Source organism: Schistocerca piceifrons, chromosome 7 (assembly GCF_021461385.2).
Source record: "Schistocerca piceifrons isolate TAMUIC-IGC-003096 chromosome 7, iqSchPice1.1, whole genome shotgun sequence".
NCBI classification, from domain to species: domain Eukaryota; kingdom Metazoa; phylum Arthropoda; class Insecta; order Orthoptera; family Acrididae; genus Schistocerca; species Schistocerca piceifrons.
The window spans coordinates 476,299,369-476,320,431 of NC_060144.1; the positions used below are offsets into that span (position 1 = coordinate 476,299,369).

Here is a 21,063-nt window from a genome sequence, read left to right on the forward strand (position 1 = left end):
TGGGTAAAATGTATTTTCACGAAGCCAATTGCATGGTAAACATGCTGAACAGCTAATAAACAAACATATAACACATAGCTCATTCATGAAGAAATATTCTTGAATATGTCTATATTTGTGGCTTATTCCGCTGAAAGCAAGAGAATATTAACACATTTAATGCACAAGAAGCATGTGTTTCTGTAGATGTCTGTTGTTGTTATCATAGGTACTTTCCTTAACACTTAAAATTTTTATGAGTCCAATGATTACCCCTTTCTTATGCTTCACTCTACTTTATAATACATGAATGTTTTTGTCATGTAATCACTTTTGCTTCAAAAGCGAATGTGTTGTATACTCTTGCCGTTCGTGGCTCAATTTAGCGACAATTGTGGAATTGGTTTCTCCTATGTTGGGAAGCAGTTTTGTTGCTTTTTTATGATTTATCATCATACCTGTATGGTTTTTCCGTAAGGTAACAGTTGTGATGGCTTATTTGAGGTGTTAAATAATCTAGGTATTACATTCCATATAGGTTTCCTACGTTCCACATTCACTGCTTTGATTGAAAGTGTAGCGCAGAAAACTCTTACTGTGTTGGATAGATAGATGTCTTTCTGTAAATGGTCAGGTTTTCTGGTGTTTAGTATCAATTTTTTGTTGAAGGTAAACAACATTATTTAATACATGTCTGTATGTTACAAGAGAATCATAATTAAACCGTTTAGTGCAAAAAACGAGATGGAGTGTCGTGACTCATTACACTGTGGTGCTACCGTTGTTAGATCAATGGATTTGGAGAGCGCAAAAAATTGTTAGCATTGCAACTTAACAGACTTCGTGGCACTTCTCGCTGCTGCCAAACTTTGGAATCCAACGCTCCTTGCAGTCATTGTAGAGCCTAAGTGATTAACAGACAGAATTTATTCTCATATTAATTATAATTAATATCTGCCATTTTAACATGAGCGGCTTTAAACACAGGTAAAAAGAAAGCCTTCTTGGCTCTGGGGGGAGGGGGAGGGGGAGGGGAGGGGCTTGGACAACCCCCCGCCCCCCCCCCCCCCCTCCCTCACCATATCTACATCTCTGCTACTTTCAATATGGATTACAAAGATTGTATGTTGGACAGTTTTATAGTTGTTTTGGCAGGAGGGACCATTGTTGTCAGATAGTTTCACACGAGGAGGAATATAATTTCCGAGGTAAAAACCTAAAATTATGGTAATTTATAAACATCAACAAACTTCAGAAATAGATTGGCTTTCCCAGGGCATTTAGTATATTGGGTAAATCTGAACTCCAACAAAATTTTGGTGCTTCTTCAATGATATTTTCGGAACATTTTGGAAAAAAGAGACCCGCCTTCCCCGATGGCTTGTTACAGAGTAATAATGTAATTATTATTTATTCGATTTACTACCGAATTTGTATAAAAATGCCTCCACAACACTGAAAATGCTTATAATATGCAGTCGACATAACATAGAATGATCCAGTATCTCATAAGTGCATATTGCTACATTCGCATTAGATGTAACCTCCAGAAGAAGGTAACTGAATTTTGGAAACAGTTTTTAGCTGTCATGTTTTACACGTTAAGGCCTAAAGCAGTTTTGCTAGACCGTTCTGGTGTATGTGCAGATGCAAGCGTTATGTTATTTGGTTGCTGTTGCTGCAGAAAAATCTCAGCATAGTGTTGTTTTGCCGCACTTCCATTGCATACAGTGAATCAACACACAACTGAGGTGCATAATAGGCCAACTCTTAATTGATAAACCGAGACATACTGCTTTGCATCACTAGAAGTCGGAGACAGAACCGAATGCAAGCTTGAGGGTATAGTATAAAGTTGGGTTTACTTTTGTCAACAACAACTACTGTGAGTGACTGGAACAAGTTTGTTTCCAAACGTGACACACAGCACATACCATCGGTACTTGCACTGTTGTGTAGGATTTTCAGTGTACTACAAATATATAGATACAGTGAGGTGACAAAACTCATGGGATACCTCCTAATATCGTGTCGGACCTCCTGATGCCTGGCACAGTGCAGCAATTTGACATAGCATGGACTCAGCAAGTTGTTGGAAGTTCCCTACTGAAATATTGGGCCATGCTACCTCTATTGACGTCCATAATTGTGAAAATGCTGCCAGTACAGGATTTTATGCATTAACTGACCTTTTGAGTATGTTCCATAAATGTTCAATGGGATTCTTATCGGGTGATCTCGGTAGCCAAATCATCCACTCAAACTGTCCCTAATGTTCTTCAAACCAATCGTGAACAATGTTGGTCCGGTGATAATGTGCACTGCCATCCATAAAAATTAACCATTTGCAGTCAATCATTGGTTCACTTGGACAAGAGGACCCAGTCAATTCTTTATAAACACTCCCCACACCATTATGCAGCCTCCACCACCACCACCTTGAACTGTGCCTTGTTGAGAACTTGGTTCCATGGCTTCCTGGGGTCTTCGCAACATGGTAACCCTACCATCAGCTCTTACCTACTGACTTCAGGACTCGTCTGACAAGGCCACAGTTTTCCAGTTGTCTGTAGTCCAACCGATATGGTCACGAGAGACACTGCAGGTGATATTTTACTGTTAACAAAGGCACTCACATCAGTTGTCTGCTGACATAGCCCATTAACGCCATGTTTCACCACACTCTTAATGGATATGTTTGTCGTACATTTTACATTGATTACCACATCTATTTCAAGACATGTTACTTGTCTGTTAGCACTGACAACTCCACGCAACACTTTTATTTATTTATTTTCGAGTTCTGTGGATCCTTGACGCGAATGTATCGCTAGGATGTAGAACGTGTCAGGTTATTACAGAAATAGCCACATGTAGATGATCATGAGGCAACCAATTTAACATATATAAGCAGATACATGAAAAAAGACATCCACATGTCAAATAATTACACACAAAAATTTAGATAACAAGACAGATAATAGTACAGTAATGACATAGATCATTACATAAACAAATTTAAAGTAATTCATCTAAAAATATTCAGCTAACAAGTGATATGCTAGTCTACATAATCAGTTCTATTAGAAATGCATGAAATTAAACACAAATTCAAGAAGTATTACACATTATCAAAGAATTCCTGTAAAGAATAGAAAGAATTATCCAAAACATAAAGTTTTAGCTCTGTTTTGAATTTAGTATGATCCCCAATGACTGATTTGATATGGACAGGAAGTTTATTGAACACTTTTATATTTGAATAATGAACTCCTTTCTGTACCATCCCGAGATCTTTTAAATCTATGTGAAGATCATATTTTCTTCTTGTATTGTGATCATGGCACGCACTACTCATTTTGTAAATTGCATAATTTTTGTTCACGAAGCACATTAGTGACAAGATGTATTGACAAGGCATGGTGAGGATCCCCAGCCGTTTCAATAAATTTCTGCAAGAAGATCTAGAATGCACTCTACTCATAATCCTGATAACTCTCTTCTGTGCAACAAAGACTGCTCTCAGTCGTTAAATGAAGGCCATCGGCCATTGCGTTGTCCATGGTGAGAGGTAATGCCTAAAATTTGGTATTTCCGGTACATCTTTGACACTGTTCACCATATTCCCTAGGATTTCCGAAATGGAATGTCCCATGCATGTGGCTCCAACTACCATTCTGCGTTTAGAGTCTGTTAATTCCCGATGTGCGGCCATAATCACATCGAAATCCTTTTCTCATGAATTATCAGAGTACAAATGACAGCTCCACCAATACATTGCCCTTTTATACATTGTGTACATGAAAGTGCCGCCATCTGTATGTTTGCATTTCACTAATCCCACAATTTTTGTCACCTCACTGTAAAGGGGAGTAAGAAATCACACACAATTAAATTACTTTGTATTGAGCCACATGAGATCATGGCCCCCTTGTTCTAAAAATACTTAGAAAATGCTCCTGAACTATTTCTGAAATTTTGTCTGTAGTGTATGGGTTCACCGGGTATACCACTTCACAATTTTAACAGCTTGTAGATCTTCTGCTACCTTGGTGGAAATCAGCATTTGTTCATTAATTAGTGTACTTGATCATCATGTTCCATCATAAATGTGATCCTTCAGTGAAGTGAGTCAAGAAAGTACCTGTATACTAACAGTAAGAAATTATTATTAGCTATTTCCTCAATGTTATACGTACTTCTGATGATCATTCATGTCAACCAGTTCTTTGCGCTTCATAGATGCAGACCTCTTCTGTATTTTTGCAGACACTGCGGTCTTCAAGAAGATAGATCCATATCACTATGTATGTTTTCAAGATTTCTGATGTTGTCCATCCACCTTCTGTTAGATTCTCTTCACAGTCTTTCTTGCATTCAGTAAAGAACTTCCATAGTGCATGTGCCATCCATTGATTTCAATTCACGTTCCACTTATCTTCATTTCATTTTCATTTCAGTGACAACACCAGCCCCTGTAGTGGAGGTCACTAAAGCACACCTGTGTGGTGGTGCTCGACTCAGAAGTGTGTGTGTGTGTGTGTGTGTGTGTGTGTGTGTGTGTGTGTGTGTGTGTGTGTTCAAATCCTGGGGGGAGATGAAATTTTCACAGCCAGTACTCTGCCAGCAAGGTGAGTTAGATGTGGCAGGGTACATTTCCTTACCATCAGACTTTGCGCTAGTGTCCTGGATTAAATTCCAAACCTCTCCTCAGTTATTAAGTGAGGGCATGTGACATGTTGGTGATCCATCTGATTGATGGAGACATTAAGCTTGGCAGTCCCTTTGGTGCTATTCGAGGCGTGTAGGCTGTGTGGCAGTACTGGGTTCCACACTCTTCCTTCTCTCGTCATTATCATCCTACAACACACACAACACCACACTATACGCACATTCATTAAACTCATCTATGATTCACAAATACATATATTACACAACTTTCATATTTGTAAGCAAAGCAGCCACAGTGTGCAGCAAAAAAATAAGCATTTCCTACTAGTCAATTTAACCTATCCATAAGGGTTTCCAAGCCAACAATGTTTTATCTACTTTACTTTACTTTACAGTCATAATTCTGTTTTCCACTCCACACTGTTTCCTGATTCATTTACTTGCCTTCCTCTCTCTCTCAGTAATTTCAAACATTCACTTTATTGGTGTTAGCCGAGTAGTGCTCAGTTTTTGAATTGTAGATTCATCAGCCCCCTATCTGTATGCAAACTATGTTCATAAAAAAAACACGCTTGATTGCAAACATTCTATTTTGCGATAGTTGACAGGTGTAATGTGTAAGTAGATTTGTTTTGGATCACGAGGCTTAATTATAAATCGGATGTGTAGCATGTTGCAGTGTTTGTGGGTAGAGCTTTATTCACAAGCATGACTTGTGAAAAATATGTATTTTTTCCGCGGCAATAGTAAAGCAGAGAAAGGTCATGTCACATTTGTAGCGGCTGTCGACATACGCATGAGAACACACAGGCCTACAGCAGGACAGGTAAGGAAAGCATTAAATATAACATGACATACTATGAACAATACTTTTATTGTCATGTTTCGCTCTTCTGGAGCAGCATCATAAAATTTTAATATATTGCAAAATTTGCATTCATCACATCTAAGGAGACCATTGTGTGTACCTTAAACATACTGGGGTCAGTTGAAGCAGCAGGCTGGCATAAGACCACACTTAACAGGCTTTGAATCCATGTAGCACGAGCGGTAACTATTAATGGGAAGGTAGCACAAAATCAAACAATGAAAAATCCAGGATGAGTAGGGCAGCTAGATAAAGTCAGGAGGTTAGACAGGGGTGAGAGGCAAAAGAGAATGGAAAAGGGGAGAAGTAAAGGGACTGTGGGTGCATTGGTGCAACGGAAGGCTGTGTAGTGTTGAAATGGGAGCAGGGAAAGTGGGTGAAGGACAGGGACTAACGAGGACTGAGGCCAGGGGGTTAACGGAAATGTTGGATATATGCAGGAACAGTTCCACCTGTGCAGTATGGAAGAGCTGGCATTGGTAGGATGGATCCACATGGCACAAGTTGTGAAGCAGTAAATGAAATGAAGAACATTGTGTTGAGCAGTGTGCTTGGCAACTGTGTGGTCCAGCTGTCTCTTGTCCATAGTTTGTCAGCGACCATTCATGCAGACAGAGTGCTGGCTGGTTGTCAGGTCTACCCAGTAAGAAGCACAGTGGTTGCATCTTAGACTGTAGATCACATGACTGCTTTCACAGATAGCCCTGCTTTTGATGGGATAGGTGATGCTTATGATTGGACTGGAGTACGTGATGATGGGAGGATGTACGGGTCAGAGATGTAAGGGGCCTGGGCATCCTGGTCTGCTACTGGGATATACGAGCCATGAGCCAAGGGGTTTGGAGTAGGGGGAGCAGGTATTGAAGAGGATATTGTGTAGGTTCAGTGGGTGGCAGAATACCACTGTGGGAGGGGTAGGAAGGATATTCCTATTTCAGGGCATAATAAGAGGTAGTTGACATCCTGGTAGTAAATATAATTAAATTGCTAAAGTCCTGGGTGGTACTGAGTCACAAGAGGAATGCTCCTTTGTGGCTGGATAGTGGGACCTTGAGAGGAATTGGGTGACTGGAGAGATAAGGCACAAGAGAACTGTTTTTGTACAAGGTTGGGAGAGTAATTTCAGCCTGTTAAGACCTCAGTGAGACCCTTGGTGTATCTGAAGACAGACTGCTCATCACTGCAGATGAGACGGCTTCGGGTGACTAGACTGCGTGGAAGGGACTTCTTGGTATGGAATGGGTGGCAGCTGTCGAAGTGGAGGTACTGCTGGTGGTTGGTAGGTTCAATATGGATGGAGGTACTGATGTAGCCATCTTTGAGATGGAGGTCAACATTGAGGACTGTGGCTTGTTGGGTTGAGGAGGACCAGGTGAAGTGAATGGGAAAGAAGGTGTTGAGGTTCTGGAGGAATGTGGACAGGGTGTCCCATCTTTGATCCATTTCACAAAGATCTCTCCAGCAAATCTGAACCGGTGAGGGGTTTAGGATTCTGGTGGTTAGGAAGGATTCCTCTAGATAGTCCATGAATAGGCTGTCAAAGGATGATGCCTTGTGGGTCCCATTGCCTTATCACAGATTTGTTTGTATGTGATGCCTTCAGAGGTGAAGTAATTGTGGATGATGATATAGTTGGTCATGGTGACCGGAAAGGAGGTTGTAGGTACCCATTAGGCATTGGGAAAGATAGTGTTCAATAGCAGCAAGTCCATGAACATTATAGCACATTTCAAATCAGTTGTGACTTTTGACATTTGGCTCACCAGAGGGGATGTGACGTCGTTACTCAGGTAATACCAGTACCAATGACCAGCTGGATTCCCTACCACACCACCAGTTGTTGAGTCAGTAGATCGCCCCTGTTGCTGAGCTGTGGGTAAACAACAGCTCTTAGTGTTGCATGTTAGATGCATATCTGTATTCATCAGCTTTCACAGTAAAGTGGTATTTTCTGGTGTTGAAGTGTTCTGCAGCTGTCAGGTATTGTGGACAAGTGTTTGTGTTGGCATTACATTAATAACAACAGTGCAGCACTTCTGAGCACGAGGTTCGCATTAAAAGTTGTTGACCAAGAACACGTTCGCTGGCTGTGAGGATAATGTTCTGCTGTGAAACATACCTATGAATTCGACAATAGTAATGGACAATGCACATACCACTCTGCTGTGATGGATAAAGCTGAACATAGCATATACAAGACAGAGTTACTGGAACTTGTAATGTTGTACAAGCCAAACATTCCATGCAACCAGGTCAACAAACTAGCTAACACTAAGGGAATAGTTTAAACAGGCTTCCTCCGTATCATGCTCATTTAAAGATAGCTGAGAATATATGGACCTTGGCGAAAAGTAATGTGACAAAAAGCAACAAGAAATTTAAGTGCAGTGAGGTATTGAAATGCAGACAAAAGGAGCCATTACAAATGTTACACCTTAGGAGTGGTCCTGAGTTGTCATCCATACCAAGAAGGTAAGTGAGGGGAGGGATTTGTGAAGGACTGTGATAAGTTTTGAGTAATATGTAACTTCTCTTGTTGCTATGTCAAAATCTGCTTCTTTTGCCAAAACACAGCAGTTATTACAAATATTCATCTTACTAACAATCAAATGCAGTTGTAGCTGTGACAGAATCATGAAACAGTGCATTGTTGAACTAGCAACTGAGGGTAAGACGGGTTAATAGTCATAAAAAAGCTCACTCTCAGTATAAAAATAAATCTGTAACTTCTTCATTTTCATTGTTGCAAAACTCACAGAAATTCTTGTTTCACCAGCTATCAATGGTCCTTGAAACTAATATCATTTCATTGAAAAGATTTGTAATTGACAAACTGCCTATTGGCTTCTGTCTCGGGTTCTTTGGCCGACGTTCATCTAATGATTTTTCTGACGTTTCGCCAGCACGAGTGGCTGGCATTGTCAAAGCTTCACCCTCCATTGCCGGTGGTGAACTGGAGCCGAGCTCGCGGCCGCAGACTATATGTACCTGGCACGCCAACGTCCGAGGGCTTCTCCGCGCTCATTTCCGGTGCGGTTCTCCTCTTGCTACCTGCGACGGTTGTTCGCTGCACTACGGGAAGCCAGGATCCGTTTACCTTAAGGCTTTCCTCTTTCTTGTTGAAACTGTTCACGTGTTTTTGTATTTCTACAGCGTGTGATAGTGCTTCTCTACAGCCAGAACTTCCGTGTCAGCGAATTTTATTACGTGGCTGTTTGAACAGCCTCCATGCCAACATAACATTTACCATGGAAGTAGAAAAAGACAAGAAACTGCCATTTCTAGATGTGCTGGTCACAAGGGACGGCGAAAACCTGGGACACAGCGTGTATCGAAAACCGACACACACGGACCGATACCTGCACAAACTGTCAAACCACCACCCGAGCCAGAAAAGAGGCATGATTAGTACGCTCGTAACGAGAGCAGGACGAATATGTGAGCCGCAACACCTCAAACGAGAAATGCAACACCTGGAAACTGTTCTGAGGAGCAATGGGTACTCCACAAATTACATTAGAAGTGTAAAGAGCCGAACACCTGGCGAAGTAAGGAACAAGAAAAAGAAATGTCGGGTACGGCCTTTCTGCCATACATTCCCAGAGTGACGGACAGAATCGGCCGTATATTGCGCAAACATGGCGTAAAGACGATTTTCAAACCGACAAGGAAGATCAAAGAGTGTCTTAGATCGGCGAAGGAGAAAAGAGACCCACTTGCAATGTCGGGAATATACCGTATACCATGCACATGCGGAAAAGTTTATGTCGGAATGACTGGACGATCCATTAACACCAGGATCAAAGAGCATAAGCGACATTGCAGGTTGGGGCAGGTGGAGAAATCGGCCATGGCAGAGCACGCACTGAATGAGACCGACCACGTAATAAAATTCGCCGACACGGAAGTTCTGGCTGTAGAGAAGCACTATCACACGCGCTTGTTTAGAGAAGCTGTAGAAATACAAAAACACGCGAACAGTTTCAACAAGAAAGAGGAAAGCCTTAAGGTAAACGAATCCTGGCTTCCCGTACTGCAGCGAACGACCGTCGCAGGTAGCAAGAGGAGAACCGCACTGGAAAGGACCGCGGAGAAGCCCTCGGACGTTGGCGCGCCAGGTACATATAGTCTGTGGCCGCGAGCTCAGCTCCAGTTCACCACCGGCAATGGAGGGTGAAGCTTTGACAATGCCAGCCACTCGTGCTGGCGAAACGTCAGAAAAATCATTAGATGAACGTCGGCCGAAGAACCCGAGACAGAAGCCAATAGGCAGTTTGTCAACAAGTGGCCACGAAAGCATTAACAATTTTGTAGATTTGTAATTGCTTGAATGTCACAGATGTGTAAGTTTCACATATAAATCATATGGCAAAGATCTTTCCACTTTGTGTGCTATCATTTGCCAAAGTCTTGTTTTGATATCTCACACCATTTATGAGACATGAGAGATCTATGAATTTTTCATTCTGGCTTTTTCACTTGCGCGTGTGTTCGTGACAGAGCGCTCTTTACATACGTTCCGTTTTCTTGAGCCTGGAGACAGATAGTGATATACCTCTAAGTTTAAAGAATAATTACATATTTTATCTATGTTTTATATGCAGCAACATATGATGTAACATGCATCAAATGCAAATTCATAGCAACCCCTATTTTTCACTGCAAACTTTAAGAATTTCTTGCAGTGGTTTATCTAATATTGAAATATCAATTATGAACATTAATAGAATAATACAAAGTTCATCATGAAGCTGATGAAACTACAAGATGTGTGAGAATCAGATGTTTTTAGCTAATGGTTTCTTTACAATAATTTGAGAAATATTACAGTTTAGCCGGCTTGCACAACTTCTTGTTTACACAGTCAAGTGAGACTGTCAGGTTCCATGCCGAATAGGCCTGACATTATCGTCACCTGCCGATGTGTTCAGCACACCCTGGCAACTAAGCTTCTCTTCATTGGCTGCATACTGAACTGTCAAAAGTTGCAAATAATTTTAAATGTGCTATAGGGAATTGGTGTAAAGAAGGATGGCATCAAATGTGATGGGCAGGGCACCATGTGGTAAAGGAATAGAAACTGTGGATGGTTGGTGTCTTACATAGGTGGACAGGTTGCAGATAACAGGCTGAAGGTGTTGGCCTACGAGAGCAGAGATTCTCTCAGTAGGGCCACATTAACCAGCCAAAATGGGGCATCCTGATGGTTGGGTTTATGGATTTCAAGAAGCACATAGGAAGTAGGAGTGTGGGGAGCGACACGGGGTGCGGGGAGCGATACGGGTGTAGGGAGTGGTACAAGTGCCAGGAGGAGTGGGGAATGGTAGGGGGGGAGGGGGAGGGGGAGGGGGAGAGGGAGAGGGAGAGGGGGAGGGGGAGGGGGAGGGAGAGGGGGAGGGAGAGGGGGAGGGAGAGGGAGAGGGAGAGGGAGAGGGAGAGGGAGAGGGAGAGGGAGAGGGAGAGGGAGAGGGAGAGGGAGAGGGAGAGGGAGAGGGAGAGGGAGAGGGAGAGGGAGAGGGAGAGGGAGAGGGAGAGGGAGAGGGAGAGGGAGAGGGAGAGGGAGAGGGAGAGGGAGAGGGAGAGGGAGAGGGAGAGGGAGAGGGAGAGGGAGAGGGAGAGGGAGAGGGAGAGGGAGAGGGAGAGGGAGAGGGAGAGGGAGAGGGAGAGGGAGAGGGAGAGACTAAGGGGAGAGGTTCTGAGACAGAACTAAGGATTTGAGGAGAGACTGGAGATCCCGTTGGATTTCTTGAATGGGGTCACTGTGACTGGGTTTGTAGGCAGACAAAACTGACAGCTACGGAGTACTTTTGCCAGGTAATCCCTGTGATTCAAAAGCACAGTGGTAGAGCCTTTGTCAGCAGGCAGGGCATACATCAGCATCAATTTTTAAGTAGTGGATAGTGGTTCTTTCTAAGTAAGTAATGTTAGCTTGCGTATTGAGGGATTTTTTGTTATGTTCCTCTTCCAAGGTCGTGCACCATATCATATACGACAAGAACTTAGAATCTAGGACCCCATGCCAACTTATGCGGCACATTTGCACGTTGATTTCATGGTGGACATTGTGTTTTGGACAATGTGGGTCGTCAAACTCCCATATGAATTGCAGTTACAATTAATGTCACATGCTTCCAACCCACTGGAAAATATGTTTCACCTCATGTATCAAGCACATAGCATCCTACAACACAGACACATTCTGGTTAGCTCAAACGGCCATTCAGATGTTAATGTTGGACCTGCAGGCAACCTCCCCACTCCATTTTACTAAGCCTCTGCCAGAGACCAAGTGGAGGACACAGCTACCCATGTCGACATAGCCACCTGGTGGTAACTTTTGTGAACTACCTGCATCTGAGGAAGCAGCTGAACAGCAGGACACCTCCCCACAGAATCCAAAAGAGGACAAACACATGGCATGGCTTACTCACCCCCCTGTACCCCCTCAGCTGGTCCACGCTACATTTTAAGATGCCACTTGGAACTGCCACCTGCCCTGCACATTAAATTCTGAGTGTGGATCGGTTTAGGTGCCCCCATCCATGCCGCTCCTACATCGAGCCTCATCAAACAACAATTGGCGAACGCCTCTTCATCTTCCGGCAGCCATTGTCTAGATTATGGACTGCACGTCACATCTCTGATTTCTCATTGATACTGGTCGGAGGCTAGTGTTATACCTATGGCACTGGCCCCATCTCGCACATTCCCTACTAAACTGATATTATGCGTGGTGAATAACTCCTGCATCACAGTCCTCAGCACTGCAGATTTCTGGATCCATCTCAAGTCCAAACTGTTTTTGCTATGAACATTTCACATCACTGATGTTGATGAGTCGGTGCTCATCATTGACTTCTTAAGACATTTTCTACTTTCATCCAGTGTACAGTTGGCTTCACTGCTACACCATGCATCTGACACAATAATTCCGAACAGTCGGCACTGCCTATTACAAGCTGCCTGTACAAGATCCTTTCCCACAATCCCTCTCCAAGTGCTCTATGTTATCAGTACAGCTCACTGTCTCACTAGTCCAGTTTCTGCTCGAGTGATCTGTCATCGATGCTCTTCAAGTTCACTACAGCAACAGATTGACACTGCATCTGCATGGTTGGCACAAGCTATTTGTGATTTATATCCAGCTCTCCAACACGATTTCTTCACATCCCTTATAGCCTCAATAATGTGGCCCAAACATGGCACAGATTTATTGACTCACTCTTGTTCTACCTGCCATTTGCATATGCTTACCTTTACGACATTTTGAGTTTTTCTTCTACCATTGAGGAGCATGAACAGAACCTGTGACAGATCCAGGTGATGCTGCACCACAACGGTGTCAAAATCAAAAATGAAAAGTCACACCTGACATGTGACAGTGGCACCTTCCTTGATTATACCATTTTGTCTGACGGCATCTGAACGAAATCTGACAAGAGTGGGCTCAATCACAACCTACCTTTATCTATGGTTTACAGTGAACTACATACATTTCTTTGTATCATAAATTTCTACCACCGCCACCTCTGACATGCTACTCTATCCAGGCCCCCCCTTTACTGACTCTCTCATGGGCAAGAAAATCTCAGGTGATATGAAGGTGCCCTGTATGAAAAATATGATCGTAGCTTTTGAGTCACTCAAGAATGTCCTCACATGCACACTGTTACACTGGATTACCTAGTGCCCAATGCTCACATGTCAGTTATCATTGACGCTACCACAAATCTAATTACTGAATATTTTATTATCCAGGAATAGAAAATGATTGCTGCATTGGGCATGGGCATGTATCCTGCGTCAGGGGAGTACGGCGGGGTGGCTTGCTTGGCCCCCTCTGGGACAATACAGCCTCTGCAAGGGTCGCCTCTGCCACATTCACATTTACATTGTAGGATCACTACTGCCCTCTGATGGTTTACATTACATTCTATCATTGACCGAGTTACAAGGTCGGTTGAAGCCACTCCCCTCTCCGACATTATGGCCAAAACAGTCACCCATGCTTCTGTTAATTCCTGGATTGCCTGTTTCAGCGGCACCTCCTCAATTACTACTGACTAGAACCACCAGTTTCAGTTCTCATGCTCCTAAAAACTTTGTGAACTGTGTGGTGTCAACAAATTTCACACCATCGCTTACCACTCACAGAGCAATGGTCACTTGGAATGGTGACACCACACACTTAAGGAGGCAATCATGTGCTGTGCAGTTCCTGATAGGAAGTGCTACTGTGGACCCTTTTAGGGATACACACTGCTTACAAGGAGGATCTCCAGGTGTCACTCGCAAATGTCTTGCACAGTAAGCCCCTTACAGAAGATATTGTCGTCGTGCAAGACAGACAATATATAAAACAATTGAGGACGTCGAAATGACTACTTCAGCTGCCGACAAGAAAAGGAATGTCATCAAATCTGTCGCTGCACATTCGCTATTGGATGGACCCGCTGTCTTCTGTGGTTGCAGACTCAACTTCAGCATCGACATCAATGATTCCTTTACCCATGGGAACGGATGGTTAACAGTTGCAATTGTACGTGGTGGTACAGGCGTACCTAATGTATCTGGACTGGAAAGCTTCGTCGATCGTGATATCATAGCCTATCGCACATATCATGTTACAGAAAATTCGTTGCCTCTCTTTCTCCCAACACAGGATGATGAGTTTCTGGCATTGGTCGATCGCGTACATGCTCACATCCATACGCCACCTCCACAGCCACATTCTCCACCGTGTGTTTTCGTTCACAAAGAACTGGCTACTTGTGATTATGTGATGCTCCACGACAACTGTGTTCACTCATCACTCCAGCCTCCTTACTTGGACGCTCACAATGTCCTCACTTGTGAACAGAACACCTTCAATATCATATGTAAAGGCAAATATCAAACAGTCTCGGTCACTCTCTGATTACCTTACTCAGAATGCACCAACCATCCCTCTGGACCTGCACAGTGGCCCCTCCCAACCTTCTGCAGCCTCAGCCTCATCTTTCAGTGAGCTGACACTCCCCCCTGAGCTTCCCATCTCACCCTCCAGTGTTTCGAGTGACGTGCGACAGTAGTGAAGTACTATGCATCACCTCAATCTCTGCCTCCACACACCAGACTCCTGCTGTGTTCACTGATACAGATTTATAATAAATTTAATTAGCTTTCATTTTTATCTGGAAGATTTTTTTCTGCAGTGCACCATTTCTGAGTTATAAAAGAAAAACCAAAAAACAGGACCTCTCCATCCCGTAACAAAGTCTTGAAGTCAAAGATTCTCATGTATTCCACGCACTCTACACCTCTCTTTTGAACAGGATCATTAATCCCTGACACTTTGTACATTGACATGTTCCACACACTTCCAGGAGGAGATGAAACTGACAAAGATGTTGCTGAGTAGCTGAATGAGGAAAACTGTGAAATAGACCAAACTTTAACGGATAAAACAATAACCAAAAGCACGCAGGAAAGTAGTGATGAAGAAGAGAACATAGGAGGAGAAAGCATAAATATTTCTACAATTGTTGGTGCTGAATCTGGAGACATCTTCCTGTAGTACCTTATGTAGCAGTACTGATATAATGCTTGTAAAGTGATCGTGTGAGGAAGCATGTCTCTGTCGTGTATCATCATTTGACAACTAAAAATTCAGGATGTTTCATAATGAGTGGTACTACTGCACATGTACACACCCATGGACTAAGTTTTCTATGAAACTGAGTGTATCTTAGGGTTTAATAAAATATGTATTTCAACTAAATTTCAGACACTCAATAGTCTGGCACTTCCTCTAATCCGGCACTCGTGTGCACTGGATTAGTGAGGGTATAGACTAGGATTAATGAGGGTATAGACTCTCTTTTTCAGGGAAGATTTTGTTGTTATCAAAAGTCTCTCATTTTATGTCCTCTTTACTTCTGCCATTGTTGGTTATTTTGCTCCCCAAATGGTAAAAACTCTACTGCATTTAGTGTGTAATTTCTTAAACCTTGAGCATTACATGATTTTATATGACTACATTCGCTTAACATTGTTTCACTTTTTTGCATGTCCATCTTAATGGTGGTGGTGATCTAGGAAGTTGCGACTTTGACTATTAACCAAAAATCCTGGATTTCAGGATCGATCCCAACCATTGCTGAGATTTTTTAATTAAAATAATCAACAATGGTGGCTGACGACTTCCGATATAAGGAGTTACTCTCATTCTGCCAACAGTATTACCAAAGAGTGGTGACGAACAGCTAGAGTTTCGGAGTTGTCCTCGTGTTGGGAAACTACCACTAAAGGGAAAAAAAAGGGTCAACGATCAATGCCACGAAGATGCAGATGGCAAAGAAAACCACTGCATTAAAGACACGTAATGTGCATAAACAGGAAATGTGGGATCCTGCTCACTCATGTCTAATGGGGTGCCTAGGAAGCTGTTTTCTCATATAGCTAGACAACCTACAAGCAAATCATATTAATGGAGTTTATTACAGAAATTGAATTGACAGTAGTTAACTTCTGTTTCTATATGATGGGTTGCAAGCAATTGGTGACATGCAAATAATCAATGTCCTTTGATATATACAATTTCTATGCAAGTTAATCACTCAAGTTCATAAGTCATTGCTATCATTTATATCACTGCGGCTCTTCTAGTGCACATCTTCTACTGTCCTCTTCAAGTGTGGCCCGCGACCAGCTGGCGCGTCACTTTTATTCTCTTTGTGTAAATGCTGCTGCTGTCGTGGCGCCATCCTAGTAAGTGTGCTATTGTGCGACGTCATCTTACAACCCTCTCTGCTACATCATTCTTGATCTTCGTGCCGGCGCTTGTTGTTACACCAGAACAGGAAGTGTTGTATGTAACTGAAAAATTGTCATCATGATTTCTCCATCGGCTAAAAATTTTGGATTAGCAGATCTTGGGAAGGGGCTCTCAGTGGAGAAAAACCAATGAAGTCATAAATTTCTATGAGTAGGAGCAAAGAATGTCAGAAGCATTAGGAAGCTACAAAAGCTTAAAATAGAAATGCAAAGGTTTAATGTAGATATGGCAGAGTCAGTGAAGTGGAAAGAAGATAACTATTTATGGTCAGATAAATATGGGATAACATCAACAGCAGCAGAAAATGGTATAGTGAGAAAAGGGTCCATTACAAATAAGGAGATAGTGATTTACTGTTAACAGTTCAGTGACAGGCTTACCATTACTGAATCAAAAGCAGTCTGATACTAAGTATAAGTAACTAAGTACGTAATAGAAGACAAAAATCTTATAACAGTAAGGGATTGGAATATTATACAAAGTAAAGCAGTAGAAGGTGGAGGGAGAATGAAGGCTTAGTAGTGTGAATGAGAGAGTAGAAAGAACCTGAGTTCTGCAATAAATTCCATCTAGCAGCAGTAAATACGCAGTTCAAGAATATCAAGAGCAGAAAGCAGGTAGTGGATTGTAGGGCATCCCAGGAACAGAAATAAGATCAGATAAGAATTCAGTAATGATTAAGAAAAATGTAGTGAACAGTCAATGTGTAAGGAAGTGGGATACCGAAGTATTAGGGTATGATAACATGTTTTTGAAATTAGCTGAGGCTGTAGATACTGTAATAATGAATACTACAGTAGGCAGTTTATTTGTAGAGGAATGGTCATAGCTTGGAAGGGGTAATCACAGGAGCTGGAGAGAGAGAGAGAGATACACACAAGGAAGGTATGTGAGAAAAAACACTAGGTGGCAGAGGAAACACTTCAAAATCGAAACAAAAAATTGAAAAAGGTTCATAGGAAGAAAGGAAGACACTTGGGAAATGAAATACGAGGGTGGTTTGAAAAATTCTCAGAACAGAATAGAAAAAAGTACTTACACCACTGAAATGGGTGTAATTGTCAATTTGGTAAGCATTAAGGATCCAGTATTAGAATAAAAGTTTGAAAGAGCTGCAGTCAAGCTAGGTAGAAGGCATAAATAACATTCCTTCAAAATTTCTAAATCCACTGGAATGTGCCAACCAAATGATTATTCAAGTTAGTGTGTTAATCTATGAGGTTGAAGACGTATCACTAGACTTAAAGAAAAATATCATCCCAACAATTTCACAGATATCAAAGACAAATGCGAGCACCATCGTACAATCAACTTAACAGCTCATGCATCCAAATTGTGACAAAAGTAATATACAGAAGAATGGCACAGAAAATTGAGGCTCTGTTACAAATGACATGTTCCACTTTAAGAAAGAGAGGTTGTTTTGATGATGCACTTGATAATGAAAGCAAGAGTTATGAAAAATCAAGAGACCTTCATAGAATTAGTCAATGTAGAAAATGTTTCAACAACATAAAATGGTGAAATATTTTTGAAAAATACGTATAAGATGGACTTAAGACGGGTACTATACAAATAAATGAACAGTGTATCACTAGTCTTTTACATTACTAAAGAACTTCTCGCAAGAGTGTATAAACAAAACAGAATTGTACACTCAAGATACGCCGAATGAGGTAGTGCTGTTTTAAACAAACTGGCCTCGTATTCAGAGAACTGAGGCTATAATCCCCAAGCAGCAATCTTGATTCAAGTTTTTCGTAGTTTAGCTAAATTACTTCAGGCAAATGCTGGGATGGTTCTTTATAGCCCTACTCCCAGATTCAACCAAACAGCCCTCATCAAAGATTTACTGTCCTACACTCGTACTCTCTGCTGGAAAAATCACTTTGCCACGAAGAAAAATAATCCTAATCCTACTCCTAATGATCCAGCTCCCCAAGACACTATCCAAATTGAACCCTGCCTGGAACAGTTCCGTCCTCCGTCGCAGCGGGACCCACCTCCTCTTCCTCAAAATCACCCTCTCCAAACCTTCCAGGAATTTCTCACTTCCAGCCTTGCCTCTCATTCCTTCTTGAAAAATCTTAATCCTACTCCCAACATCACCACAGCTGAAGCCCAGGCTATCCGTGATCTGAAGGCTGACCAATCCCTCGTCATTCTTCCGGCTGACAAGGGTTCCACGACCGTGGTACTTGATCGTCGGGAGTATGTGGCTGAGGGACTGTGTCAGCTTTCAGACAACACTACATACAAAGTTTGCCAAGGTAACCCCATTCCTGATGTCCAGGTGGAGCTTCAAGGAATCCTCAGAACCTTGGGCCCCCTACAAAATATTTCACCTGACTCCATCAACCTCCTGACCCCACCGACACCCCACACCCCTACCTTCTATCTACTTCCTAAAATTCACAAACCCAATCATCCCGGCCGCCCCATTGTAGCTGGTTACCAAGCCCTCACAGAACGTATCTCTGCCTAGATAAATCAACACCTTCAACCCATTACATGCAGTGTCCCATCCTTCATCAAAGACACCAACCACTTTTTTGAACGCCTGGAATCCTTACCCAATCTGTTACCCCTGGAAACCATCCTTTTAACCATTGATGCCACTTCCTTATACAAAAATATCCCGCACGTCCAGGGCCTCGCTGCGATGGAGCACTTCCTTTCACGCTGATCACCTGCTACCCTACCTAAAACCTCTTTCCTCATTACCTTAGCCAGCTTCATCCGAACCCACAACTTCTTCACTTTTGAAGGCCAGACATACCAACAATTAAAGGGAACAGCCATGGGTACCAGGATGGCCCCCTCATACGCCAATCTATTTATGGGTCACTTAGAGGAAGCCTTCTTGGTTACCCAAGCCTGCCACTCTAAAGTATGGTACAGATTTATTGATGACATCTTCAGGATCTGGACTCACAGTGAAGAAGAACTCCAGAATTTCCTCTCCAACCTCAACTCCTTTGGTTCCATCAAATTCACCTGGTCCTACTCCAAATCTCATGCCACTTTCCTCAACGTTGACCTCCATATGTCCAATGGCCAGCTTCACACATCTGTCCACATCAAACCCACCAACAAGCAACAGTACCTCTATTTTGACAGATGCCACCCATTCCATATCAAACGGTCGCTTCCCTACAGCTTAGGTCTTCATGGCAAACGAATCTGCTCCAGTCCTGAATCCCTGAACCATTACACCAATAATCTGAAAACAGCTTTCGCATCCCACAATTACCCTCCCAACCTGGTACAGAAGCAAATAGCTAGATCCACTTCCTCATCCCCTCAAACCCAGAACCTCCCACGGAAGAACCCCAAAAGTGCCCAATTTGTGACAGGATACTTTCCGGGACTGGATCAGACTCTGAATGTGGCTCTCCAGCAGGGATACGACTTCCTCAAATCCTGCCCTGAAATGAGATCCATCCTTCATGAAATCCTCCCCACTCCACCAAGAGTGTCTTTCTGCTGTCCGCCTAACCTTCGTAACCTCTTGGTTCATCCCTATGAAATCCCCAAACCACCTTCCCTACCCTCTGGCTCCTACCCTTGTAACCGCTCCCAGTGTAAGACCCGTCCCATGCAACCTCCCACCACCACCTATTCCAGTCCTGTAACCCGGAAGGTGTACACGATCAAAGGCAGTGCCATGTGTGAAAGCAACCACGTGATTTACCAACTGACATGCCTACACTGTGATGCCTTCTATGTGGGAATGACCAGCAACAAACTGTCCATTTGCATGAACGGACACAGGCAGACAGTGTTTATTGGTAATGAGGATCACCCTGTGGCTAAACATGCCTTGGTGCACGGCCAGCACATCTTGGCACAGTGTTACACTGTCCGGGTTATCTGGGTACTTCCCACTGACGCCAACCAATCAGAACTCCTGAGATGGGAGCCACCAGGCCTCAACCTCCGCTAATTTCAAGTTGCTGCCGCTTGTACCTCACCTGTCATTCAACATCTTTGCCTCTGTATTTCCGCCTCAACTGACATCTCTGCCCAACCTCTTTGCATTTACACATGTCTGCCTCGGACGTGTGTGTGTGTGTGTGTGTGTGTGTGTGTGTGTGTGTGCGCACGCGAGTGTATACCTGTCCTTTTTTTCCCCCTAAGGTAAGTCTTTCCGCTCCAGGGATTGGAATGACTCCTTACCCTCTCCCTTAAAACCCACATCCTTTCGTCTTTCCCTCTCCTTTCCTGATGAAGCAACCTTGGGTTGCGAAAGCTTGAAATTTGTGTGTGTGTGTTTTTTATTGTCTCTATCAACATACCAACACTTTGATTTGGTAAGTTACAGCATCTTTGTTTTTAGATATATTTTTCCCACGTGGAATGTTTCCCTCTATTATATTCATACTTGTAAAAGAGATCCTATCAAAAAGGAAAACGTTTACAAACTGAACCAACTCTTATAAACAACAACAACAACCACCACCACCACCAGCAGCAGCAGTACAATATGTAAAATAACCAAGAGGGAACAACAACAACAACCACCACCACCACCACCACCACCACCACCACCACCAGCAGCACAATATGTAAAATAACCAAGAGGGAACATTAAAAATGGAAGACCATGAGTGAAGGGCTAAAATTAAAAAGGGCATAAGCAAGGATGCAGAACCCTGTTTGTTGTAGAAGCAATGATGGAAATAAATGAAAGATATAATAGCGAGATTAAAAATCTAGGTGAAACAAT

General features: G+C 42.7%; 1 long non-coding RNA gene across 1 annotated transcript in view; it reads right to left on the bottom strand.

The window, feature by feature from the left end:
• Positions 1 to 258: 258 nt before the first annotated feature.
• LOC124805347 overlaps positions 259 to 21,063 on the bottom strand; it is a 28,537-nt gene continuing 7,732 nt past the window's right edge. Inside the window, exons 2-3 of the long non-coding RNA XR_007017445.1 lie at positions 4,644 to 4,839; positions 259 to 883 (exon numbers count right to left, since the gene is read on the bottom strand). This is a non-coding gene — a long non-coding RNA (uncharacterized LOC124805347). The remainder of the gene's footprint in view (positions 884 to 4,643; positions 4,840 to 21,063) is intronic.